Below are 27,692 nucleotides of genomic sequence, written 5' to 3' on the forward strand. Positions count from 1 at the left end.
TTCAGAGTTTTCGATGCACATCGTAACGCTTTTATTATCTCTCTTCCTAGGGATTTCCGTTTAGATTTTCGACACGCTTCATTAAAGGGCTCGATCTCTTTCCGTGCGGCATCTCCGGCGCTAACCTGACCCGAGAGAAGGCGGCTCTTTAATTAATCCCTTACTGCCCTCTACGGTTCAGGTTGCGCTTGCAAGCTGAAGTCTTCGACTTTGGGAGAGTGCGAGGGCTGGGCGGGCACCTGCGCATGCACCACGGAGGGGGGGGGAAGAAAAGAAAAGAAAAGGGAGCGCGGACAGCCTCTGGGTAACGCTCGTCTCTCTCAAGAAATCCACGCGAGGCATTAAGACATTCGGGGGAGGGAGGGAAGGGTTCAAGTTTTCACTCGCTGCAACTTCTCTGCTTTCTCTGCAGAGACCTCCTCCTCGCCGCTCCCAGCTCTGGCGATCGGTGCACACGCAAGGAGGTAAATAAAATGCCCCGGCTTTTTTCTCCCCCTCCCACTGTGCTTTGCTACCCTGGATCATTTGCTCTCTTTGGAAGTCCACCAGCCCCGATCCACGTTGCATGAGTGCGTGCGTTAGGTGGAAAGGTAATCGGCGCGGACGGCGAGAGGAGGAACTGGGGGGAAAAAAAAACCCTCAAGGAGAGGCGGGCAACCCACGCGGTGGATGAAACAGCGACCCATCGGCGACCGTTCTAGGTGAGGAGCAGAGAGGATTGTGTGTGTGTGTGTTTGGGGGGGGGATTGAAGGCAGGCAGAGGAGCGGATGGGAAGACGAAGGAACCTTTGCGGAGATCAAGAACTACAGTACTCAAAAAAGAGTTTGAAGACTCTCCAAAGGTTTATTTTCCAAAGCTGGAGCTGGCTTCGTTGAGAAAGGTGGCTCGTTTTCCGTGCAGCCCAGTCTTTCCAACGTGTGCCTCAAGGCCCCCCCCCCCGGGGGGTCGGCTGCTTTGTTGGCGGCGAGCGGCGGCACAGGCGCCCCTTACTTCTGGAGAGGTTCCTTGACATCAGCGCCGAGGCGACCCCCCCCCCCGCCCCGCGCCTTTCTGCCTTCGCTCCCGCCTCTTTTCTCCCGCCTCGCTCCCCCTCCCCTCCTGCCGGAATCAGGGGGCTGAAGCGTTTCTGATAGGAGGCTGGACGGCGAAGGAGAGAGACGGGAAGCGAGGAGGAGGAGGAGGAGGAGGCGAAGGCGAGGACTTCAGCCGAAACTCCAAGGCGACTGCAGTTTGCCGGGGATCCTGCGCGCGGAGGGCTGCCTCGTCGCCCCGGAGGCGGTGGAGCGGGGCTTCCAGGATCGCTGGGCTTTCCCGAGGGCTAGTGGCGGTGGAGGGGGGTTTCTTTTTGGCTGGACCCTTCTTTCGCCCCTCGTCTTGTTTCCCCCTCCCTTCGGCGTGAAGATGGACGTGTGAAGGGTTCGTTGCAAACGCCAACCTCGCCCGGGAGGCTTCGCGGAAGGGTAAGTCCCAAGCACGTCGGTTTTGCCGTGGTAGCGTGTGCGCCTCGAGGGGAGGGGGAGACATCGGTACCCGTGTTTTTTCTCTCTCACATACACACTCTCCGGTCTCGGCCACGGAGGAAGGAGTTACAAAGTTGAGGAACTTGTACTCGTGTGTGCGTGGGAGGGGGATAGAGAAGTGGGGGGGGAGGGAGGCACTTTGGCCAGTGCAGAAAGGCGGGCGGGCGATTGAGTTTGCGCCTGAAGAGACAGAGTTGGGGAGAAACGGGGCATCGCTGCCACCCGCGCTCCGGCTGCCGTCCGTGGGGCCGCCTTCTGGTTTTCGTCGCTCGTAGCCAAACGGCGTGGTGTTGATGATGGTCCTGGGGCGAATGGGTTCCGGGAGCCTTGTTGTTTAAGCGGCTGGGCGAAGGGGCCCCCTTACCTCATCCCCCTATTTGGTTGCCTTGCGCATCAACCCCCCCCCCCCGCCTTCGGTTCCCGGAACCCAAGGATGGTCTCTCAGTAGTTGCAACTCCGAAGATGCGATAAACATAGAGATTCCTTGGTTCGTGATGGCTCCTTCTATTTACATCCCTCTCCTTCCCTCCTCTGCCCCTTGTGTGTTCGTGGGGTTGGAAGCACCGAGGTAGCTTGTTGGGGGGGGGGGTAACAGAAGAGGGTGAGAGAGCTTGGAGAGAAGGGCCGGTTGGAAGCAGCGAGGATACATATTAATATTTCTTCTCGTCCTCCTTTCTCTCTCTCTTTCTCTCTCTTTTTTTGTTCAGATGGTAATTTGCCTTTGTGGTAGGGGTGGCCCCATTAACTTTCTGCTCACGTCCTGATGAAGATCAAAAGCGGAGGGGAGAGGGAGAGGGAAGCGGGGAGAAGCTTGCACGGCGCTCTGGTTTCATGCATTGTTGGAAATAAGAGGAAGGGGATTCGGGGAAGGGAGCGGGGAAGATGGGGGGGGGGCGGCGGTGGGATCCTGCCTCCAAGAAATCGTGGATAGATGCACGCAGCAACCTCCTCTGCCCTACCACACTGTTATCAAAACAAAAGTTGATGGATATCGAATTTTTAAACTATTCCACTTGCTGCCTTGTTGTGTGAGTTTATTCAGAATGTTGCTACTTAGAAGATGGGAGGAGGGGTGGGCGGGCTGGAGATTGTGGTGGTAAGAGACCATTTCAGAGACTGACAGCCCGGGGGGGGGTTCAGTGCTACAGAAAAATAAGCCGTAGTCGTCTGGAAACTTGCTTACTTTGAGGCTTGTGGGAGAGGTGGTGCTGGAATGGGAAGTTAGATGCCTACGCAAACAATAGGCACACGACTCCTGACTTTTAAAGTTCATTCCTGCTCTTTAAACCAATACTCATTTTTCCTTCATCTCCTTCATGAGGGATTCCAGCATTTGTTTTCTCCTTACTTTCTTCCAGGGTAAAATGAAAAGTCTGCTTCAGATCGTTATGCATATTGATTTATTTATGGATTTTAAAATCACAACCCCCCCAAGTTCTAGTTCAGATTGAAAAGGAAAAGCCCACACTTGATTTTCATGGTACAAAATTGATCGAACTGCCGTGGTGAGGGAGGGGGAAAGGGGGCAAAGCTGCTTGAATGAGACTGAAGTTTGAACAAGAGCTGTTTTGCTTCTCTGTCTTTCTAAACATTAGAGTATAGACTGGGGGAGGTGAGTGGCGGGAGAAAAGGGGTGGAATTCCTCTGGTGAAAGAGGTGGGGAATGTTTGCAGTTGATGAGATGTAGCCATCAGCATTGTTCATGGAAGACTTCACTGCCTTTTGTGTGTCTGTTCTGTAAGGCAGCAACAGTAGAAAAGACATCTAGTTGCAAAAAAAAAAAATGGGAATGAGGTGGGAGTTGGGTAACTCAGCTGATATTTAAGCGGATTACTCAGGGTTTTAAAATAGCTGCTTTTTAAAACAACATAGACTCCAATGGTGTGCTTCTTTCCCTTTCACTCAAAGTTGTGTGTCCTCCTTCAGATGGGTTTGGATGATTCATAAATTCTCCAGAGTAAAATTATGTAGCTGGAGTCTGGAAGGTGCTGTTTCACCTTGAAGTGTGTGAAGGTGCAGGAAAGCAGAGAGAAAGTTAAGAGCAGTTCAGGTGTGTTTGCTGTTCCTTGTCCTAACCTTTGGGTTGGAACTTCTTCAAGGCTTTTGAGTAAGAGTCATGAAGACTGTGGAACTGGTTGGAACAGTTGTTACTTCTGCTTTTGCTTTATGCTTTAAAAGTTGCTGGACCATTCATATTTTGAAGAATATATATTTTGGTTTTGTCCTGTGTTCCATGACCTTACAGAGGTGATGTCAGAACACAAGGTGTATCCCTCATTTCAGAGCCATCCTGCTGTGTGTGGCACTCCGAGAGAAAAGACACTGCAGCTCATCATGATCCTGTAGCTTTGGATGTTTGCTATTAGTCATCTGTTTGTATGTAGGTATTGTACGTGTGTATATGATGAACTCATAATCAGTTTACACATACAATACCCTGATAGATGTGTGGCAAATATGAGTTGCTTCAAACAAAGAATAATACTGTCATTTTTAAATTATGATTTTTGTGAGGTTAATGGGGTTTTTGTATGTGTGTGGGTTTTTTTTGTAATCTCTTCATTTCACTTATTTGCCTTTTCGTTCTGTCTATCACTAAAAGGAGTCTTCTTTTTTGGATATGTTTACAGTATTCTGGAACTTGCTTTAAATAAGAGCTGGAAGTGACGCTGCCATCCGGCATCACTCTGTGTATCCACATAGCAGGTATCACTGCATCGCAGTGTGTACATAACTGTACGTTCTTGTAGGGACTTCTATTTCTGGACAGTATCCCTGGATTCTCTTTTGTGGATATTGTTCTCGATTTGGTTGGGGTGGGAGGAAGGGGAAGTTTTGCTTTTTTGATTGTAATGTAGTTAGCTTCTCATTTTAGGGAAACCTTCAGTTTGTGCATGTGGGAGTTTATTTTAGGTAATTGCTTGTTTTGGAAGACAGAGGCGTGGACAGAGGAACATAGCCTATCCTAGAGGATTCTAAGTTACCCACACAGTGGGATGCTCAGACACCTGTTCTGCAGGGAGATGGGTTAAGTTTTATAGGTGCGAATAGGGAAGCTGTTACGGGAGGCTCTGCATCATAACTCTTAGGAGGCTAAGTACACAGCAGGGGGAGTTCTATGGGAGTAGAAACAGTAGAACTTGAAATGATAAACTCTTCCATGAAGGTGGGACATTGATAACTTGACTGGCTCTAGGTATTATACACTTTGCTCCTGGCCAACAATGTATTCTAAATTGGCTTTGATTGCTGTCCTGCATTGTAGTTACAGCAGCTGTTTGGGCAGTAGGGAACATTGTGTGGTTTCCATAGCATACCTTCTCTGGAGGATGTAATTGAACTTAACACATGCAGTCAGTCATTAGACACAAGCATTGGAGAGTTTGTTTAGATCTAGTGGATCGTGACCTTGTTCAGAGGTCTTAAGATTCGTAATGCCATAGTATACATGCTTACTCAGAAGTAAGTGCTTTGTATCATAGGTGTTGAGCTTTCTGTTCTTACTCAGGTATAGTTTTCCAAACTTGGTAGTGAAACAAATTTGAGATCTGTGAAATGAGGTGAAAAGGGAAATGTTATTGTCAAGAAAGATTAGCAAATTATTTGTTTTTAAAAGAAGTGCATCTTTTTGCAATTAGCTCCTTCTTTAAACCTCATAATCATGATTTATAATATTTTTGACATATATGTCTGTCAGGAGTTCACAATGGTTTTGTATAAATAAGTTTCACTGAAAGCTATACAAGATATGAAAAGTTTTAGTAAGTATTTCGGCTGTTGACTTTGCTTGGCAAAAGGGGGCAGCATCAAACAGCGTCTTGAAGGACTTTGTATGTCTGTACATGTGTTTCGTTTTACACGTTGACTGACATATGCTGTTCCAACCACTAGTATGTGATTTTGAGATAATCCACCTTGGGTAATTTTGTTCTTAAGAGTAGTTCTTCTCATCTGAGTGTGATGTCGACTTCGGTTGGTTTTACAAGAGAAATATTGCTTCAGCTTCCTTGTGCTAAATGATTTTGTGACTCGTTTAGATTTATCACAGATGCATTTTGAATTATATTGCATTTTGAATTAAATATAATTACTGTATGATTTCAAGCCACATTCAGATTGGAAATGAGTCAGACCAGTTTGATTATTAAACTGGGAAAGGTTTAGCACAGTATTAACTTAATTCGCCTTGATTTGTAATGGCCTGAGCTATGAACTAGATAAGCCACAGTTAGACATGGGATACAGTACTGTATTGATATTTGTATATAAATATCCCATCTCTAGCCACAGTAGTTTTCTGTGGTCTGTGGCTGCAATCCTATACTTGCTTACCTAGGAAAAAAACCAGCTGGAATTACATCTGAGTATGCATGCATATATTACTTTGTCCAAAAAACCCTGGTTAAAGTATTCCTTAAATTAGTATGAAGGTTCACAAAATTAAACCCTCAATTTGGCTTGTTCCTAAAAATGTCTTTGACATAGTTTTCATAGCTGTTTTCTACATTTTGCAGAAATTGACATTTTGGGTCTCCCCCCCCCCCCCCTTAGCTACTTTTTAGAACTCACTGAATTTCACCCTTGCTGGATGTTATTGATTGATTGGGCACACAGATTCCTCCCATGAAGTGTATTAAAATATTTAACTTTACCTATAAAGTTGAAATAAATTTTTAAAATTAATTCTTAGAATACTGTATAACTGATGTTCTTCTTAAATCTAGAATACAAAAAGCTTAGGCTCTGATTGTGTAAGAATGTATTTTTTTGTGGGAAAGGGCAGAAAGTGTATCTGTCTGTTACTCTTGTATTTTAGTTACTGAATGTTCACAAACTCCTTTTATGTTTTTTGTCAGAGATTTAAAAACATTTAGGAATATATGTTCCTAAATGAACAGGATTTGTTTTAGACTGCACAGTATTAAAAAGGCCCTGGTAAAATAGAGGGTCTGCTTACCTTGTTGATGCATTTATTGAAAGAGTGACTTCAACCTTTCTCAACCTTAAAAAAAAAAAGCTTTGCACTATTCCAGTTCCAGTTGCCTTGAATTCAGCTTGAAAGGTGTCCTCATTTTTTTCCCATCTACTTCTTTATCATCAGATCATGAGGACAGAAATATAATGAAACTATTTTGGGGTTTTGTACATTTCTAATAAGGGTTGAGTTTAAAAGACTTTTGTTACCTTCTCTCTCTTTGTTATGTTTTCTCTCTTTGTTAGTTGTTATACTGGAACAGAGCAGTGGGCTTAATTTATATGGTCTTGTTTTGGATACTGTTGTGGGTGGTAAGCTGTGTTGGTTCTCATCTAGTTCTAGTTTGGTTGTACCAGGTTGTTTTTCTATCTGGCCACTGGAAGCTGCCCTCTTTGCAGTTGGCCATGCTATTGTATCAATGATGCATTGAGAGGTACTCCCAAGCCCAAAGCTACAGAGACCAGAATGGCATTTGGACAAAACCCGATGCAGTCCAATGAATTCTTCTGCCATTCCAGATCCTATGGCTGATTCCGCCTGCTGGAATCTGAGAATCTATTGCAGCGACCGTGTCCTGTCCTGTGATGTTAATCTCTATTAAATCTCTAAGGTAGTTTTACTCCTTGGAAGTTTTACTCATTGGGAGAGTGGATACTCAACCAATGGTGACAATAATGGTTTACTGTAATTATAACTACTGAAATACCTTTAAACACACACTGCAAAATGTGTTCGCCTGTAACCAGTAACAGAAAGATAGTCACTGTGTTCGCCACCAGTTGCTGCATACTCAGTGCTACTAACATATTCTGATGTTAACTAGGCTTGTGTTGAACTTCTTCATTTTTGAATTTTCATTTTGAACTTAAGACATTTGTTTAAAGTGGTAAACATCGTGCTGACATTACCAAGCAGGTTTTCCATCAAATATGTTGTCCTTCCTTGGCAGGGAAAATATCTTCAGACTTTATCTTGCTGCAAGTGGAGTGATTGATGGATTGATTGATTGAAAATAGTTTTACCCCTCCTTTCTCCTTGAAAAGGATTCAAGGCAGCTTACAGCATTGAGTGATTAAGAGTACAGGAACGCCATGCTTTTTCCCCCTTTGTACTTCAGTCTCACCATGTGAGAAATAACGTCTTAGCACACACCCTTTATTCATTTACAGAAGATGTATGGATGCCCAAGACAGACTGTATGTGTATTAGCTGGGCAAGGGAAATAAAAATGCTGTTTTTTTATTGTTAAAAAGAGACTGTTCGACCCAGAATTTATTAAGTCCCATTGATTTCAGTGAATATACCCTGTTGTAATTGTTGTATGCTCGTAAATTGCTTCTGGCAGTCTTAATACAGTTTCGGAGGTATGTAAAGAGTGACACCTGTTGTGATTCTCTAGTAAATTTTAATGGCCAAGCAGGAATTTGAACCCAGGTCTCTTGAGCCCTACTCTTTCAGACTTATAAAATGACATACTGTACCTGTCACCTTATAACTTATCAAGTATATTGAATTCTGGATCCTACTCTTAGGTGGCATCTTCCTAGATAAGACCAGATGCCTGTCTGCCTAAACCAGTCAGTCTCAGCCTTTGGTCTTCAGCTTTGAGCTTCAGCTCATAAAAGCTCCAGCTAGCATGGCCAATAACAAGGGAGTGAGAGTTCCAAAACATTTGGAGGAGCAAATGTTAAGAACCACTGATCTCAACTATCTCCCTTGTCGGTCTGAGACCAAGCGTAGTGTACTTGGAATCCAAATTGAAGTCTCCATGGAACCATGAAGTGGACTGGCTTGAGGTCATTTAGGAAAAAGTGGGATACAGTATTAGTGCAAACAATAATAATACTATTATAGTCCTGCACCATGTTTCCTGGCCAGATGCTGTTGGGAAGCCTGTGAGCAGGGTGTGGAAATAGGCAGAGGCTTGGGGCTTGTGATTTCCATTTCTGTTCCAAAATGGAACATCTGAAGTCACTCTGAGCTTGTATGTAATTATTAATTCAAGTGTTCATTTTGTTTACATTTATGACCTTGTAAACCCGAGGTGATATACAGGAAATAAAACAACAGTTCTCACACTAGTCAATGTTCCTATGACTGCTGGCAGAAGATTGTTTTCTCACCAAATCCCATGCATTGCGTCACATTGATATACTCACAATATGTTTCCATTTGGTCTTCCTTTGGTGCAAATATAGCTTGTACTACTTCTATGGGGATGTACGTATTTCTCTTCTTTGCATGTGACAATTCCCACAGCATTTACATAACTGTCAGCATTGCTTTCTTGTGATGTGAAAAGCCAGTTACCTCTTGTTTATCATTTTGCGAAAACACCCTTGCTGGACAAAATTACTTACGACTACTTTGCTTGCTTTAACACCCCCCCCCCCCAGTTGTAGGATAGGTAATAAATAATCTTGCATGGCAAATCACCTATGCTTTTGGCTTAAGTTGTCTAGTAAGGAATGCTTCCCATAGCCACAACATGAATCATGCTAGGTTTGGGATCAGAATTTGAATCTAGTGTCGAACACCTGAAATCGTTGGATTTTAGTGGGTAATTAAGACTTTATTTCAGTCAATTTGCTCTTTAGTATGACTAAAGACTAACCCTAGCTTCCCATGCCCATTCTTCATATCAAATGGACTGTGGTGGAGTAGCCAACCTGGTGCCCTCCTGAACAACATACCCCCTAATTTTCAGCCCCCCTCCTCTCTCTCTCTCTCTCTCTCTCTCTCTCTCTCTCTCTCGTGTGTGACTTTGCCCCTGCATGTGTGTGCAACTCTGCCTCCCCCGTGCGCTGGGTTACGTCATGACCAGAACCTATCGCTATCGCTGTGTGGAGGTGGAAGACAGCTGCTTGCAGGGAGGTAAAGACTCTTGCGCGTGCGCCTGTCCAGCTTAGTGGGCATCTTGCTCCTGACATTTTGGACAACAATTTTCATGAGTCCCAACCAGCCAGTTCTCTGAATTCTGGTGAACCATCACCTGTCTGAGGACACCAAGATAACTCAGATTGTGCTATCTGTTGATAGTCTCTCTGCCAAAGAATGATGATGAAAAAAGTTGTTACCAGGCAGTTCAAGCGTGCATTTTGAATGAATAAATGGAGTCTGTGCCAAGTGTCAGCTTGCTTGTTTTGGCATGGGAGGGGGGGAGGAGAAGTAATTTTAGCAGCACACAAGACCCTGACAGCCCCATATATGGGTCATAAGCTGCAGCATTCTAATTTTCATTATTTTGATTTACTACCTGAGTGCCTCTCAAAGGTATTGCAGTGTGGTATGGCTGCCCTTGCAGTTATAATTTTATCATGCCTGCAAGGATTGCATGCTGGTCCACGACATCTAACTGGAATTTCAAACACTGAACCTGTTGTTAATTTGTTTCCAGTCTCTCATAAGTGTGTGGGGGGGAGGGAGGGGAGGGGAGAACCCAACTCCGGAAAACCGAAATCCTGATCCTGTACTATTTGAGTTGATGCAAGCTTTATTACTGGAATGTGACAAGCATCAACATTACCTCTCTCTCCAAGGTAGACAGTAATATCCTGGAAATGTATTCCAGCTTGGTTCCCTGCTGCCTCTCCTCCCTCCACCTTTTCTCTCTCTCTCTCTTCTTGGTTTTCTCTAAGTCAGTTATTATGCTGCAAAGATAGTTGGAGCAAAAGTTTGACATTGTATTTATGCTTTTTCTGGCTCAGGTGCACTCTTTGTTTCGCCTAACTTTTGGGAAGCGCTTGTAAGTTGTTATCTGCATTGCAGACTTCTGCATTTCTTTACTGTCCTTTGTTGCCTTGCTGAGGGGGAACCTGTGACCCAACTTACCCAACTTGTGGGACTTCACCTTTGATTGGCCCCGGTTAGACAAGGGTGTAGGGCAAGTTGAACTTCAACAACATCTGTAGGGTTCCCCACCCCTGGCTTGGAAGTCCTCTTCAGATTGCTGTTTTTTCCTTTGTGCCTCTACCTCTGTTTTCCCCAGTGTGATTCTCTCTGTATGCGCTGGATTCAAATGACCATGGGAGTGGTAATCCAAAACATCTGGAAGGTATTGCAATGGTGAAGGTTGCTGTAGTTCATTTAGAGAAAGGCGATTGCATATATCTGCAGGTCTGTAGTTATGCCAGGTTTAGTAGCTGGATGCTTACCATAGTCTTGTTTCAGGCACTCGTGTTCACTGCTTGGCCACTCTGTGTGGCTGGTGACTTAAAGGTCTGTGTTGACATGACCATTTTCCTGTGCAGACTGGGTGGTTCTGGGAATTGTGTTGCAGAAAATTGATTTTTCTAATCTGTGAGAGTGTGCTCTGCTTCTGCTGTACTCCTTGCTTTTTTGTTGTTATGTCTTTCCAGACATGGCAGAACTCACACATCTGCTGCCAAGCTCTTACCTTCAAGATGCTTTAGGTATATGCTGGAGTCAATGGACATAGCACAATGGTGTGACTTCTGCTTGCATTGCATTCCTGAGTACAAGGTTAGGTTTTAATAAAGCTTTCTGGTGGAGTTTTATTGTGTGAGAGAGAGGATTTTTTTTTGTCCTGGAATTATTTTTCTTCTAAGTAGCAAAACACCTTGCAAAAGTTGGCAAATAGCTTTTACAAATAGTTGGGGTGGTTTTTGATGTCTGTAAAAGTGAGTGATATGTTATTATGTTTAAGCATTTTGACTTGTAACAAATACAACATTTTTCCTTGGAGAATAACTGACTGGCTTTGTGCTGTAGTTTGCCTGTGACTCAGCACCGGAAAATAATAAAGTGTGGCATTGTAAATGGCGTTTGTTCCCCCTTATGTGTCTTTGAAATAAGTGAAACATCTTTCTTTTGGAATAAGCTCTTCATATCAATATGTGTTGGAGTTGTCCTGTGAGGCTGGATTTGGCTGCAGGGGCTTTAAGAATTATGAGGTAATTACCCTACCCCAATTTTAATGTTGTTTTTGTTTTTGTGTTTCTAATTGCTTATTTATTAATTCTTCTTTGGGACATAAGTTCCTAGATTGCAGTGACACTACCGAGAACGGGTGGATCAAGCTGTTTCACAGAAGCCCTAAAATAATGTGCTGCCTAAGAGCAATGTTAGTGGTTGAGTTTAAATAAATAAGTACAAAAAAAGATGAAGAAGAAAGGGGCGGGGGGGGGGGGAGAGAAAAAGGTTAAAAAACAACAACCCTCAATTCAGTCATTTGAAAGAGCAAATACATTCTTGTATTGGGACATTGGTTCTTGGCAACATATTAAGACTTGGAAAGATGTATGGCATGGGGATTGTAGTTCCTTGATAGCAGCTCTGTTTGTTTCATGGAACAGCCTTTCCCAACCTGGTGCCCTCCATATGTGTTAGGATTACATAATGGAAGGTAAAGCCTGTGGAGGTGAATGAGACAGGACATTTTGCTGACATTTTCCAAAATGCTGTGGGCAAGCCTGTGGGATATATTAAAATTCATCTCTTCCCTTCCCTGCTCCCACAGATTTACTGTATTCCGTTCATTCAGAGAGTCTTGTGGGGTTATGAACAGTAAGGACATGTCCGTCAATATGCACTGCTACCATGTTCCCTATAAAATTCTCAAGTTGTGGGGTTTAGTTGAGAGAGTATCATCTTTACAAACCAACATATTGTATACCTATCTGTTGCCCTGCCGAAGTTCTAGGTCAGTGATGATGAACCTTTTTGAACCCAAGTGCCCAAACTGCAACACAAAGTTAATTATTTCAAACTGCCAATACTGCAATTAAAACCTGAATGGTGAGGTTTTAGTGTAGAAAAAATGACTGCTCCTGCACTGCAAGGGTTAAATGCTTGATTTCTCCCCCCCCCCCCCCGATGATATTAACAAATAAATACTTACTGGTCCTCCAATCCTCCATTGGGCGAGACCAGTAATGGTCGCCATTGCACCCCTCTGCTGGACCACTGCACCAGCAGAGGGGAGTGCCGAAATCAGAGATCGGAGGAGGGGTAAGTATTTCTCTGTGGTGACTTACGGCTCATGTGCCCACAGAGAGGGCTCTGTATGCCAGCTGTGGCACGCATGCCATAGGTTCGCCATCACTGGTCTAGGTGCACCCGTTGATGGATACTGACTTTATATCTCTTAGCATTTATGTTTAGATCTTAGGTTTTGAGTCAGCATTCCCTATTGCAAGAGGGGCCACAGGGAAAAAAAATACTCCCTTCAAGTTGCTTGAGATATAATTGGAAATAACCTGTTCCAAGAACAGTGATGAGCCACATGTACATCAGAAAATCATGTCTTTTGTACCCTCTCCTTTGTGTGGTCATCAGTTTTTAAGGTTTCAAAATTAGTGCTACTAATGGAGTATCTTGATATATCTTCTTTATATTAGGCTTAGGTAGTAAATGTCTGATTCCATTGGTTTTCTGTTAAGCTGGTGAGAGTCAGTATTGGTTTCCCAGCATTGGTTTCCCAATATTAAGTTCTGCTGCCAGTTACAAAGCTGCCTCTGTTGACTTTAATGGATGAAAAAAATCTGCCCCATTATCACTCTAAAGCACAATAGATAGTTGTTTGAATAGAGTTGGCAATCATAGACCTCCCAAAGAGGGCATTGTGAGGCCCCCAAAGTGGAGGCCTTAGTGGGAGTGCCGTCGCTCTCAAAGAGAACCCTACACACCCAGACATCCCCACCTCCGTCCCCAACGTGTCGGGAAGAGAAAGGCGTGGAGACCCCTGATTGGGAACAAGTGGTCGCCGAACCCCTTACCTTGGATAAAGGGGTAGATACCCAAGACCTGGAGGCGACGCTGAAAGGGTTAACCTTTTCCCCGGGACCCGGGAAGTCTTTGGCAGGAAGAAGGAGGGAGGAGATTGAGGCGGCGGCGGGAGATATAAGAGGGAAGCCGGCAGAGATACCGGGGGGATGGGAGTGGATCTGGATGGAGGATCCCTGGACCCACAAATGGGAGCAGGTCCGAGTCCCCCATGAGGAGGCCGAGAAACGCCGTCAACTTGGGCTAAAGCCTCGCCCGTCATACTGGGGTGAGACGGAGGCAAAGGAGTGGAGGAGGAAGCTCCGAGAGGAAAGAGAAGCCGTGGCACGGGAACTAGAACGTAAGAAGCAATGGTATATAGCCGAGTTGAGGAAGTTGGGGGGTTACCCGGCCCCTGGGGAGTTGATGGTGGAGACGGGTCGTCCTGGGGCGAGTGGAGTGGAGACGAAGAGACTATTCCGTTGATCTCTTTGGAGGAAGAATTGGACCCTGGGCAGGGGACTGTGCTGATATTAACAGGACCTTGGAACCCAGAGATAACCAACCCTTTTGTAAATAGTTTATGGACCCCATTAAAACCAAGTAACGTGTTGCAAGAGTCTCTGAACCCCTTCTTAGGAGTAAACCCTGTTGGAGTTGATGTTGCAATAAATACGGAACCTTTTGATTTACCTCAACCGACTCGTCCTTTATTTGGAGAACAAACAGCCCCGAAAACTGAACCCTCACAGGCATACATTAGAATTGTTGTTCACAGGAAGCATAGAAAAAAAAATATTGTAAACCATGAATGCGCAATATTCAGATGCTGTTGAACTGGAATTCTCATTCTAGCTAACATAAGCAGTAGTGAAGGATGGTGAGAACTGCAGTCTGGCAAAATCTGTGGGATCACAATTGCAATTCCCACTGTAAATTGTTGACTTGCTAGTGTTATTTTGATGGTTCCTCTTGGGGACATTTTCATAAGTGATCTCAAACTGTTTGCATTAAGCAGTGCGACTTCAAGTTCAGCTAGAAATTGTTCTTGCATTAAGACTCCTCTTCTCTTGTTTGTATTTGTACCTTTACAGGAAGAAAACTATTCTCTGTTCTAACAAAAACCGTTTCCCCAAATATAAGACCTAACCTGAAAATAAGCCCTAGTGTGATTTTGCAGGATGCTCGCAATATAAGCCCTACCCCAAAAATAAGCCCCAGTTAAGTGAAATCCCACCATTGTGCAGCAACCAGAAGAGGAAGATGACATGACTGTACTTGAATAAATGTAGATTGTTGTACATGAAAAAAGAAACATCCCCTGAAAATAAGCTCTAATGTGTTTCTTAAAACAAAAATTAATATAAGACCCTGTCTTATTTTCGGGGAAACACAGTATTCAGACATCATCTCATCCTTGATGAAAAACAATGTCTTTTGGGCCATCAAGACACCCAAATGAAATAATTGTCACCCAGTGCAAGGTTTGAAGCCCTACATGAAGAAAAAAAGCAATTTTTAAGAAAAAACAACATTTGTAGAAAAGAATATTTATTCTGTGCAAAAACATTTGTTTTGCACAAAAATATGTTTTTAAACCTTGGATTTTGCAGTGCGTTTGTGTGAACAGAACAATCATGAGAAGGGAAAAATGAATAAAAGCCCTTGTATCATTATTTGGCAAGGAAAAAAAGTTTTGCTTTTATCCTTGAGGATGAAATAAACAAGAATTTACAAGGATCTTTTTCTGGTCATTACAGTGAAATCTGAGACACATTTGAAACATCTGGCATAAGCAAAATCACTCTGCTCATTGTTGAGAAGAAAGGACTTAGTACAGGATCCCATGTTGGATTTACTGCCCCTCAGTAGTCTTCAGGGATTCAAAGGGCAGCTATCCCTGTCTGCACATGATGTTACCATACTGTTCCTCCTCAGTCTCCCTTGCTTTCTGTGTTCACAAGGTGGAGTTTGGAAATCTCAAACTGTTTGCATTGCCAGAGTTGTGTGGTACGTGCAGATAGCAATTTTTGTTTTCATCTTGGTCTTTGTTTTCTGTAGGTGCAGAAGGGTTTTCTTTCTTTCTTTCTATCAGAAATTTGCAAAATTTAAAATTATGGATATCTATAAAATAAATGCAGTTTAAACAAATTGTAATATTTTTTCACCAGAAACAGGCTGCTTCAATAGCCTTGTTTCAGCTGTTTACGCCATCTTCTTTTGTACACGTGGTAGGGCGCGAATTGTATGCACATAAATGCTGCATTGATTTAACGTCTCCACCTTTCACAAAAGATTGCCCTATGTTTAAGTTGCCCCTTTTTATTTGATTATTCTTTGATCTTTCTACTCCGCTTTGAAGTTTATTAAGTGACTTCCAGATGGTCCAGTCAGAATCTCATCCTGGTGGGAGATACTCTTTGGCATTTATCCACTCAGCAAGGTGTATTGTTTTTGCTCTCCATTAGTTTAGCCTAGCATCTTCCGTTTTAATATTTAGAGCCTGAGAGATGGGCAGAAAACTTTTCCTCGATTTTAGCTGTTACCTGTGTGGTTGGCGTCCATGTAGTGGATAGGTTTGGTGCTCTATTACTTTGTTTCATTTGTTATTTGCTAGCACCTGTTGGTATACAGTGGGGTCTTGATTTACGAATGTAATCCGTATTGGAAGGTGGTTCTTAGGTCGAAAAGTTCGTAGGTTGAATCTGCATTTCCAATAGGAATGCATTGAAAACCATTTAATCTGTATCTGCTCTTTTCCGTCCATAGAAACTAATGGGAAGCTGCTATTCCGCTTTCTGCCACTAGAGGGGGATATTTTTTCTTTTTTCCCCTTAGGTTCAGGAAACGAGGAGGAAGGCAGGGAACAGTTTGCAAAGCACTTTAGACATCTTTTTTTTCCAACAAAGCCAATTTTAAATCATGTTTTAAAGCATGTTGTGCTGATTTTTTCAGCACAAAGACACACAGGCAGGCTTTTTAGGTGCTGAGCAAGCCTCCCCAAGCCTCTTCAGAGCCAGCCGATCAGCTGATAGGCGGGGAGAGGAGGGTGCAGGAACGGGAGGGGGGAAAGCACAAAATGGCTGCCAGGCTCCTTTCTGGTGTGGGCTTTTAGCTGTTTCCTGCTCTTTTTCCTGCTGTTTGGGAGCTACCAAGGCCTGGTAAGTGACTTTCTTTTATTTATTTTTAAGTTTCTGACCCTTTTTCCCCTCCAGAAGCCTCTAAGGGGAGGGAGGGGGCACTTTTTTTCCTGTCCATAACTCGAGGGAAATTTGTATGTTGAGTTCTTATTTCCCCTACAGGGCAGGTTCGTAAGTTGAATTGTTCACAAGTAGGGTTGTTCGTAAGTCGAGACCCCACTGTACAGTATATCCTGAGGGATAATGCCAGTTAGATAACTGACTTTTTCTTTGAGTGTGGGTTTCAGGCAGCCAGTTCTAATCCTGCATGATCCATCTATAGCGACATCTAGTTGTTTGGCATGTGCTGATTTATACCATGCAGTGCTGGCATATTCTGCTGTGGAGTAGCAAAGGGACAAAGCTGTTGTTCTTATTGTTTGAGGGTGTGCACCCCAGTCTGATGCAGCCAATTTCCTAAGTAATTTATTTCTGGTGGCAACTTCCTGTTAGACATTGTTTCTTGTAGGTTCAGTCCCAGTACAGTAACACCCAAATACTTTGGGGTAGGAGAGTTTCGCAAAATCTTGCTTTCCCAGATAACTCAGAGCTTTCTTTCTGTATCTCTTAAGTGGAAGGTGCAGACCTGTGTTTTTAAAGGGATTGATTTCATCTGGTTGTTTTTATAGCATGTATTAAAAAGATCCAATACAGACTTTAGCTGGTGCTTGATGGACTCAGAATTTTATCTCTGGACTGTTAAGGCAAGATCATCAGTGTAGATGAAACTCCTGGAGTATGGAAACAGTGATTATTTGTTTAAATATTAAAAAGTAATGGTGCCAGGACACTACCCTGTGGGAGACCGTTCCTTTGGCTTCTCCAGCAACTGTACCTCCCTTGATATTCACAAGGTGGCTGAAGAATGCTGATATTTAGTCCTATGCTATTACCTGTGAAGCTGATATTATGTCCTTTGCTATCATCTGGAAATGTTTCCCATTTAAGTCCCCCCCTTTGAGGTGGATCCTGAAGTCCAGTCAGAGCCAACAGCATACTGGAGAGTCTGGTTGAATCTATCTTGCTGTCATCATCTGAGTTCTCAGCTGGTTTTGGAGCTTATATGTTGAAAGTTCCACAGATCGTTGCCACTGAGGCTGTTACTGAGGAAAAGAGTATGAAACACTATCAGTTTGAGAGGGAAGCCTTAGGCATGACTAATTCCTGTCTCTCTAAACCTGTCTGTGAAGGAGTGCAAAATGCAGTGCTCCTGAAATACCTGGACTCTGGTGGCCTAATGTTCTGACTGATAAAATTATTAATCATCTGCATGACCTGGACCTTTCTTGAGTTTTCTAGTCACTGTCCAAATTTTATCTGCATCTACACCATTTGCACATTACTTGTGAGGTTCAGTTCATTAGAAGAGTTTTAGATAAGCTTCTGAAGCAGTGGAAGACTTGTTTATTTATTTGCTTAAAATATGTATATCTTGCCTTGTATCAAGAACCTCAGGACAGTATACAGACAGTAAAGCAGCACTAAATCACTGAAAACAACAGTTCAGAACAGTGTATATTGTTGTTTACACTTAAACAAGTATATTCTAAACACAATAATGCACAATCTAGCATACCTTAAATGGTAGTTCAATCTAGAATAGAGATGGAATATTCATATTTGTCTTCTGGATGTGGTGTGACACCAGGGATTGTTTTAGTTGAAGACCATTATCCCAAGGACTCTCTCTCTCTCTCTCTCTCTCTCTCTGTGTGTGTGTGTGTGTGTGTGTGTGTGTGTATGTACAGTACTTGTTCTGCAGTAGGTTGTTGGAGGATAGCTTTGAATTGAGCTCATAAAGGAAATGGCGAGCGGGAGCAGGAGGGGAGCTACAATTGAAGCTCCGCCTCCTGTTAGATCAGCAGCCGCTTAGAACCTAATAGCCTGTTTCCCTGAAAATAAGACCTAAGCCCTAGTATGATTTTTCAGAATGTTTGTAATTTGAGCCCTATCCCCAAAATAAGCCCCAATTAAGTGAAACCGTGCCCTCCCCCATCGTGTAGCAACCAGAAGAAGATGACATGACTGTATTTGAATAAATGTAGATTGTTGTACTGTACATGAAAAAACCAATGCCCTGAGAATAGGTCCTAATGTGTTTTTGGAGCAAAAATTAATATAAGACCCTGTCTTATTTTTGGGGAAACAGGGTAGGATGTGGCCAATGTTCTTTGATCAGCTCTGTGTTTCTAACGCTGAATCTCATACTGAGCATCTTGCTGGTTCTGTATATATATTCAGCTTACAACATCTGAATCCTATACAAGGAGCAAATTGTGGATTCTGACTTTGTTGTGGAATGTCACCCTTTTTATTGTTATTTGGCTTCATGTCCCTTACTACAGTTCCCTGTAGGTCCCCATTCCGATCCAAGAGGACCGAGTACTCTTTATCTTTAGTGGAGTCTTTCACAGATTTGTGAGAAGAGAGAATTCAGGTTTTTCTGCAGGTTTGATTCTCTTGACTCCTTCACAATCACTCCTGAAGTCACTTCTACTCTGAGTGCCAGAGAGCTGTTGGAGTTATCCCCATGTCTTCTACAGACTACACGTCTCTCCCTAAATTCCTTAATTCTTAGTTTAAATTCTTTACATTATGTATACTGGCTTTGTTCTTGTAGCCGATAAAAGAAAGAAACCGAGCTTAGTACACTTAGCCTTCGCAAGTCTGCAATGTGTTATTGGGCATCTCAGTGCACAAAAGGCCCATCTCTTGTACCGTTGCCATTGGTGCATTACCTTCCCCAGAATTAAGAGTTCTGCAGGACAGAATGTTTGCCACTAACTGACCTGTGCTTTAGAGCAGGGGTGTTTACTGCTCTGGGGAATGGTTAAGCAGTGAATAGAAAAGGAAAGAACTGCATCCAGCCACCCAGTCATAATTCCCCGTCATTTCATTTAATACGGTTGTTAATGGAAGCTCTGAGGTCCAGATTAAGAAGTGCATATTTCAGGACCTAGTTTTGTGAGGTATGAAAGCTTTATTCACCCATTCATGTTCAAGATTGTTGTTGAAAAGACACCTTTTTATGTGAACAGATGGGTGGATAAAAATTGTCAGGTACAAAGGTTTTATAGCAAGAGCTGCAATTTTCCACCTAAATGTGGAGGGTCATCATCTGAAAAGTGTTCTGTGCAATTTTTAAGCTCACTGTGCTTACCTTTGAAGTTGGTGATGGAAACCTAGAGGCAGGAAGTAAGTTTTCAGAGAGACAAAAAGTGGTTTGAACAAGGTATTACTTCTCTGTGGTGTGGATACTGTATATTCTGCAGGGTGGTCCTCCAGAACTTCTTAGCCTGTGGGTCCCATTAGCCTTAGCCAGTATAGCTAACAGTCTGGAATGATGGGGGTTGTTTACTGTTGAGCAGTCTTTGAAGGGCCACATTTTCCTTAGCTGGATACACACATTCTTTGGTTGAGCTGTTGCATCTGATCATGTAAGTCCCCTGTTATAGCAGCTCCTTTGACTGCTGATCTGTTTCCGGGCACAATTCAAAGTGCTGGTTCTAACCTCCGAAGCCCTAAATGCCTTGGGTCCGAGCTATCTCAAAGACTGCATCTCCCTAGTGTTCAGAACATCTGGAGAGTTTTCTTTCAGTCCCATCACTGTCACAGGTGCATTTGATAGGGACACAGAAGGGAGTCCTCTGTTGCTGCTCCCAGACTTTGGAAGTCCCAGGCAGGTCCCGTCTTTGCTGTCCTTCTGCAAGCAGGCGAAGACCTTTCTCTTCAGGCAACCTTTTCCCCCAGTGGTTTGGCTGCCTGAGCGGGGTTGTTAAACGGATTGCTGAGCCTTACTGCTTTGTACGTGTTTTCAGTGGTGGTTTTGTTTACCACGTTGTAGTGTGGTATTTGATCCTTTCTAATATTTTTATATGTACTGCTTTTTAGCTTTAAATATTATCTTTTAATGATATAAGCCACTTTGGCTTCTTTTTAAAGGAGAAAAGCAGAATAAAAAATATTTTAAATAAATAATCTGGCTTTGCATAATCTGGTTTTAAAACAGGAAAAGAACCTGTAAAGCCTGTTTACCAAAAAAAACCCACAAATGGGATGGGAATATGTGCCAAAAGTGGTGCACCCTCTTCCAAGGCAAATCATTAATTTTCTGAATTAGATTCTGCCTCCGGTGTAATTTGAGCTACATTTTGGATCCATATTTGGTACTCTAGTGGACTAATACACTGTTAAGGATGTGCTGAATATCTTTAAAAATAAGATAAATTGAAATCTTGAAGTGTTGCCATTTACTGGAGAGATTTAGAGGAAGATTCCTTGCTTTGACAGCATTCCTTTTAACATGCAATGAGATAATTTAGACCTGTTCTGTGTATTTCCTAAAGCGAAGCTAACACACCTCTTGGTTATGCTGTAGTGATAGACATAATTAAAAGCCAGTAGATCATGAAAAATTGCATGCTTATCAGAGCCAGCCTAGTCAGATGAAAAATAAGTGGAGCTGTGGTATATTTGCCATTAAGGTGTAGCAGAAAGCACATTTGGAAGGACGCTTCATATGTTTCTTTGAAATGGTGCTTTTCTTCTGACCAGTTTCTGGAACAGATTATTGTGATTGTAGGAAGCACTTCAAAGCAGATTGATGTCATAAGATATTTTCTCAAAAACTTTGGCTTGTTCTGTGAAACGGAAACTGCAGATGTCTTTGCAATCCATATGGGTTCAGCAGCAGCATTGTTAAAAGGAGGGGGTGCTTTGCTGATTTCTATGGTTATGTGATGCAATCTTAGGCTTGCTATTTGAGGACTGAGCAACCTGCCTCATGGCATCAGACTGCAAGTACTGTACATCCATTCCAGCAGCAGCTCTCTTGAGCCTCACTCAGAGTTCCTTAACATCAAGTGCTGTTTGATCATTTGGCATGTCCTGTACATACATTAAGTAGTTTTCTACTGAACGATTACAGTCCCACCGGTGTCTGTCCTTCATGACTGTGCTGAGCTCGAGGGAACAGTGAAATCTGCTAACGTGCATCCTTGCTTCCTCTGAAATCTTAATTGTTGCCAGTAGTGGAATGGTACCTTGTGAAAGGGAGGAGTCTATAATGACTATCTCTTTAGCCACACGTATAAGAAGAGTAAACAAAATGTAGGCAGTTGTGTTGATCCATATCAATAAAACTGAATGGTCTCTACCAGGAGCAAGTCTTTGTTAAAACTAGCAGGTCTGGACTGTTCATTGGATAAGACCAAACCATCCCTAGTTGCTTTGTGTTTCAATAGAGATGGCTTACAACCATTTTGTTGCTGCTGTGAAAATCCATCTCACAGCTACTACAAGGACTGCAGCTAAGCTCAGAGGTGACAGGGGAATCTGAATGGGAGAACAGATGAAGTCATGATCCCTATTAATAATAATAATAAAAATAAAAAATCCTGTTATGTCCTCCAAGTCCCGGTTCCAGATCATGACTAGTTCTCAGCTGTTGCTTCTTTGGACTTCCAACTGCTAGGATCCTTGGCTTTTGGTTATATTGGCTGGGGCTTCTGGGGTTTGAAACCCACCAACATCTGGAGAGATGCAGACTGAGAGACAGAGCTGCACACTCCAAGTTGAAAGAGAGGCGTTCATCTTGTATTTAGGACAAGCTGTTTTAGACTAAAGGTGGAACCCCCACCTATGCGAGTGCTCGACTATGGGAGAGAATACTCTGCCCATTAGAAAGGAGCAGGTGAGAAGCCTAGACTACAACTCTTCTGTTTCACTGATATTGTTGCTGTTGCACAATTTGAAAAAGGGCATGTCAGCCAAAAGGTGAAATTCAATCTGTGCTCCACATATTTGTAAACTTATATAATTGCATCTCAGCTTGAAAAGGAAATGTGACTTTATGGTTGACACGAAGCCAGCCAGTCGGAGCTTGTGAAATGTGCTGGCGTGTGCTGATAAATAGCCGGTGAGGAATGTTTGAGTTGGCTGCTGCAATCTTTGTCAGGAAATGGAGGCAAATGAAAAGGAGATATATGAGCATCTTCAAAGATGGTAGGTCTCCCCCTGCTTCCTCAACTCTAAAGTCCATATAGTGTTGCCATGTTCAAAGTGAGAAGGATGACAGAAACCTCATATGCCAATTTCCAGCAGTGCCATGTCTAAACTCTCTTGCTTAAATGAAATATGCTTTTGGTTGTTTTGCTCAAGCTGTTTGCTGACATTAGCTAAATCCCTCAGGACTAATGTTTCCAGACAGTGAAAATAGTGGAAGTAATAACAGCTTAAGTGATTTGCTCAGGGCCGCCCATGGATCAGTGGCAGAGGATTAGTGAAGACCTGTTTTCAATCAACTGTGGAAAGCAATCAGGTCCTCCCTGGCTGGGAGAAAATCCTGGTGGAGCGAATCTACATTTTAGAACAACTGTTTGTTCTGATAATTGCTTTGTTACCTCCATGTTTGTTTGTCTTTTAGATGAAGAATACAGCATACAGTAGAAATATATGCATGTAAAGGATAGTAATAAGGTGCCTGGATAATGGATTAATGAGTATTCTTCTCTCAGGTTTCTAACAGTGATGAGATCTTACACATGGTTAGAGTTTGTCCCTTTTGCAAGCTATAGTTTTCATCATATTGCTTATCAATCTGGAAAATGTGTGATCCTTAATTTTGTAGAAAAGGAAGCTGCAGCAATAGGTGTTAAAACGGAAAAGTTTTTTTAAAGTTATTTAATTCTTATTTTGCATACTTCAACACAGCTGGAGTCCCGGCACCCTCTACCTTGCTTGTTTAATAATACCTGTTCTTTGCTTGGCTGTGTTCTATCCAACAGAGATCCTGCAAGTGGTTGGTTAGTTTTTGCTGCAGATAATTGTACCTTTGCTGCTTTCTCCGTTGGAGACTTCAAGTAGCTTAATTGTAACTTCTGCCCCCTGAGAACATTTTAGCTCATTTTTTTGGCTTTGCTTATTCTCCCCCCACCTCATCTCTGATTTTATGAATACACTCTTTCTTATCGCCCGCCCCCCATGGATTACATTAGCTATATCTTCCTGAGCTGGGGAGAGGGTCTCCTTCTAAGGGTTGATGGTTTTCCCATTGCAGATGAATTCTGATATTGGGGAGATGTCTTCTTACTACAAGTTCCTGCCCCCTTAAAGATTTTTCCACTGGCCACCTTGGACCACTGAGGTAATTCCAGAATTGACATTCATTACTCACTTATTTCTTTGTACTGTAGTCTGTTTTCGTTTCATGCTTTACATTTGACATCCGATCCATCCACTGTATTTTCCACAGAGGGTCTTCCAGAAAGTACAGCAGCATCGCTTGCCTTCCTTAGGCAGAAATAAATACAGATAATTAGAAAAAAAAGTGATACGGAGCATTCCCTTACAACAGCAATATCTTACAGCAGAATCAATCTCTCTCTCTCTCTCTCTCTCTCTCTCTCTCTCTCTCTCTCTCTCTGTGTGTGTGTGTGTGTGTGTGTGTGTGTGTGTGTGTGTGTGTGTTTGTGTGTGTGTGTGTGTGTAAAAGTAAGTAAGGTCAGGGCAGAGAGTAGAAGAGTTTTCTATTGTACATTTGCAAAACCAGCCATTACCACTTTGTGACAGGTGGCATTGATTTTGCAGTTAGATAAGACTGATTCCAGTGTGGCTTTATTGAGCTCATTGACACCTATAACTAGCAATGTTAAAAAGGTTAAATGCTTTGCTTGTTAAAACTGGACATGACCGACAAATGGGAGTAGATAACAGTAACGATAAAAACCTGCCTGTAGTATTTCCATTTTTCAGGAACAAAGAACTTTGCTAGTTTAAAAAAAACTACAATGGTTTTTATTGGTGATCTTGACCAATATTTAGCCTTACCAGTCTTGCTCTCTGCTCTGTCCTTTATCGTCAGTAGTAAGCAGAGTTCTAGCTTTTCAGCACCAGTAAAGTGGGGGTCTAGGTTCATCAGTGCAGGCAAAGCCTAGAAGTAAATGCAGCTAACTTATTTTTAATTAGTTATAGCATAACTAATTTGCAAGACAGTTGTATCTTAACTCGGGACAGTTGTCTATTTTGTAGTGTAACCGTAACATTTTTATTTACTTTATAGTTACAGGGTTGTGGACTCACCATTTATTGGGGATAAAGAATATTGTACATGACTTTACCAGCTGCAGCAATTTTCAGTAATTAAAAACTGCCCCCTTCTCGTCCCATGACCCCCATGGCCTTCTGATAATGAAAGAGATTCTACATGAGCCTCAGGACTTCCAAGGGAGAGATCAGAAATGTTTAATTTCAAATAAAATAAAATAATATAAAATAAAAATCACTACAGCTGATTATGTCATTAGCCTTAAGTGGTATAACTTACACAACAGAATTTCAGCCACTAAATTAAATGTAAAACTAGATCAGTGGGCACGAGACTGCAGTTTGGTTTCTTATTTGCAGGATATAAAGTGTACTGTGTTTCGTTTTTGCCCCAGATCTCACACCTATTTTATGTGTTTCAACAGCTGAAACTCATAGCAAAAAAGAATGAAGAGAAGGTTGTACAGAAAAGTCACCTTTTATTCTCATTTTCATGTTTACAAAGAAACAGTAGCAGGTCAGTAAGCCAATGCACTGAAGTTCACAGCATCTTATCCCTACTTATTCATCTGGTCCCTCCATCAAGTACAGCTCTTACTATCATCACAGCATGCATTTTTTTCTGGATATTGCCACCAACAACCATGTATTCATAAAATACCCATTATTACTACCACTTCAGCAAGTAAATTTAGGCAAATGTACATAAATTATTCTGATCACACACCTGGGATGGTGGAGATATAACATGGAATTTTACACCTTCAGGGCACAGCTTGTTTCCTGTTTTATGATGACAGTGTTCCAGTGTCATCAGAGCAAAAGACAAAGCTAGCAAAGTTCAGAGAATAATTCCAGCTAAGCATTTTGCAGTGAGCAATTGTAAAGGAGTGAATGGAATACATCACTATGGGAAGTAACTTCAAAGCCAAGTGAGATCAGGGTATCATGGTAACATTGAGCTGGTGAAAAGAGAAGATTTGGCAAGACTTTTATAAACTCTTGTGTCTGGAAAACGGTGTTGCAATGAAGAAGGGATTTAATGCTTTAGAGAGCTCACACACTTCTATTTCAATAGGCAACAGCTTGAGGACTGTGGCCAACAGCAGTTACAGACATCAGTAGCTTATTTCTCATTCATAAAGATACACATGCAAGTTGGATCTCTGTTCCTGGGAGAGACTGCTCACATTATCCTGCCAGCAGATTTCCACTGTTATGAGGCATGTATGATTTGGAGACAGTACCAAACAAGATGCCCCCGAACCTCTCCCTGCAGAATACATCCACATTTTCCTAAAAGTAGCATCAGATCTGTATCTGTGAAGGCTTTCACGACTGGGATCTAATGGTTGCTGTGGGTTTTTCTGGCTCTTTGGCCGTATTCTGAAGGTTGTTCTTCCTAACGTTTCACCAGTCTTTGTGGCCGGCATCTTCAGAGGACAGAAGTACAGTGGTGCCTCGCTTAACGACATTAATTCGTTCCAGCGAAATCGCTGTACAGTGAAAACGTAAAGCGAAAATAAAACACCCATTGAAACACATTAAAAACTGGTTAATGCGTTCCAATGTGCTAAAAACTCATCATCCAGTGAAGATCCTCCATATGGCGGCCATTTTCGGTGCCTGTATAGCAAGGAATCCGTCCCTAAGCACAGCGGGGAGCCATTTTGAGCACCTGCCGGCCATTTTGAAAACCCGACAATCAGCTGTTTTGATTGTCGTAATGCGCAGAATCGGTTCCTGAATCAGGGAACTGATCTTCGCAAAGCGAAAAAAACCCATTTGAGACCATTGTTTTGCGATCGCAAAAACATCGCCGTGAAGCGGATTTGTCATAATGCAGGGTAATCATTAAGTGGGGCATGACTGTAGTGCTATTCCTGTCCTCTGAAAATGCTGGCCACAGAGACTGGCGAAACGTTAGGAAGAACAATCTTCAGATCATAGCTAAAGAGCCCGAAAAACCCACAGCAACCATTCACATCAGATCCTTTATTTGATCCAATATTTTGTATTACTCCACTCCTATTTTGTTGCCCCAAAAATGGAAATTTGTTCAAAGAGGTTTCATTTCTGTAACATACAAATATGGAAGGATTGTTTCTAAAGAGGACTTATGCTTTTCTTAAATTGATTTTTTACTTGTTTCTGGTATGACAAGTACTACTTTGGTACTACTTATTTGGTACTACTTATTTCTTATAGAAGAAGCTGTCTTACGCTATTCTCTGTCCTGACTGATTGTGGCTGTTCTGGATTTGAGGTAGAACAGTGTCATGGATATTTGTGATACTAAGAATGGAACGTTGCAACAGTTAAAGGACATAGCAGACTCCAACCTTCCACTAAATCGGGGTCCCTGCCCAAATTTGTAAGCCATTGGTAAGAATGACATTTGAGCAAAATTATGAATATCATTCTTACCTATAAGTAAGTTGAAGTATGTGTGTCCCTTGCTTCAACACTTATTTTCTTGCTTTAAATTTTAAAGTGTAGGAACCTACAATCAGGATAGAGATGTGCCTTCTTTTTACAGTCTGCAAAGCACATTGATAGTGCAATCGTAATAATTAGCAGGTGTTCACAGCTTGACATGTTAGAAATACGTTCGTTGCTCACCCAGGTGTTCTCCCTCCTTATTCAGTCAGGTTTTCTTTCTCTTCCCTTACCTCTAGTCTGTCTCCTTTGCTCTTTCACTCTCTCTTACTCATTTCTCCACCCTGATATTTATTCAGCCTTTCTCTTGGTTCACTGTTTTCTCCCCCCTTAACAGGTAACAGGACCGTCCCTTCCCCCAGTCCCTTTAACATTACTAATTTCTTAAGGAGTTTGGGGAAGGAAGCAACAGTGGTGATCTACGTGTTGTTTTCTGTGTTGTGACTGTGGCCCTCGTGGAGCTGCCTAGGGGTCCCATGGAGAAATCAATACAGTGGTGCCTCGACTTACGAACATACCGACATACGACCATTTTGAGTTACAACCAGCTCTGGCAGCAAAATTTTGCTTCTACTTGTGACCGGAGCTTTGAGTTACAACCAAAAAAGGCAGGGAATTCAAATTGTGAACCTCTGGTGGCAAAAAGCAAAGCGTGCTGCTTATATACCGCCCCATAGTGCTTCAAGCACTCTCTGGGCAGTTTATAAGTTAGTTATGCAGGCTACACACTGCCCCCTCCCCCAAGCAAGCTGGGTACTCATTTTACTGACCTTGGAAGGATAGAATGCTGAGTCAACCTTGAGCCGGCTACC

At 42.6% G+C, this 27,692-nt stretch overlaps 1 protein-coding gene across 7 annotated transcripts in view; it reads left to right on the forward strand.

Moving 5' to 3' along the window:
- The first annotated feature begins 1,197 nt into the window (after positions 1-1,197).
- Positions 1,198-27,692, forward strand: part of SEMA5B (semaphorin 5B) — a 506,649-nt gene continuing 480,154 nt past the window's right edge. For 4 of the 7 annotated variants that reach the window (XM_072985220.2, XM_072985226.2, XM_072985227.2 and 1 more), the window contains exon 1: positions 1,198-1,461. The gene's annotated coding sequence lies outside the window, so the exon portion shown is untranslated. The remainder of the gene's footprint in view (positions 1,462-27,692) is intronic. The other 3 variants (XM_078376565.1, XM_072985223.2, XM_072985221.2) reach the window with 2 other exon arrangements.

The sequence above is a fragment of the Pogona vitticeps genome, chromosome 1, assembly GCF_051106095.1.
Source record: "Pogona vitticeps strain Pit_001003342236 chromosome 1, PviZW2.1, whole genome shotgun sequence".
NCBI classification, from domain to species: Eukaryota; Metazoa; Chordata; class Lepidosauria; order Squamata; family Agamidae; genus Pogona; species Pogona vitticeps.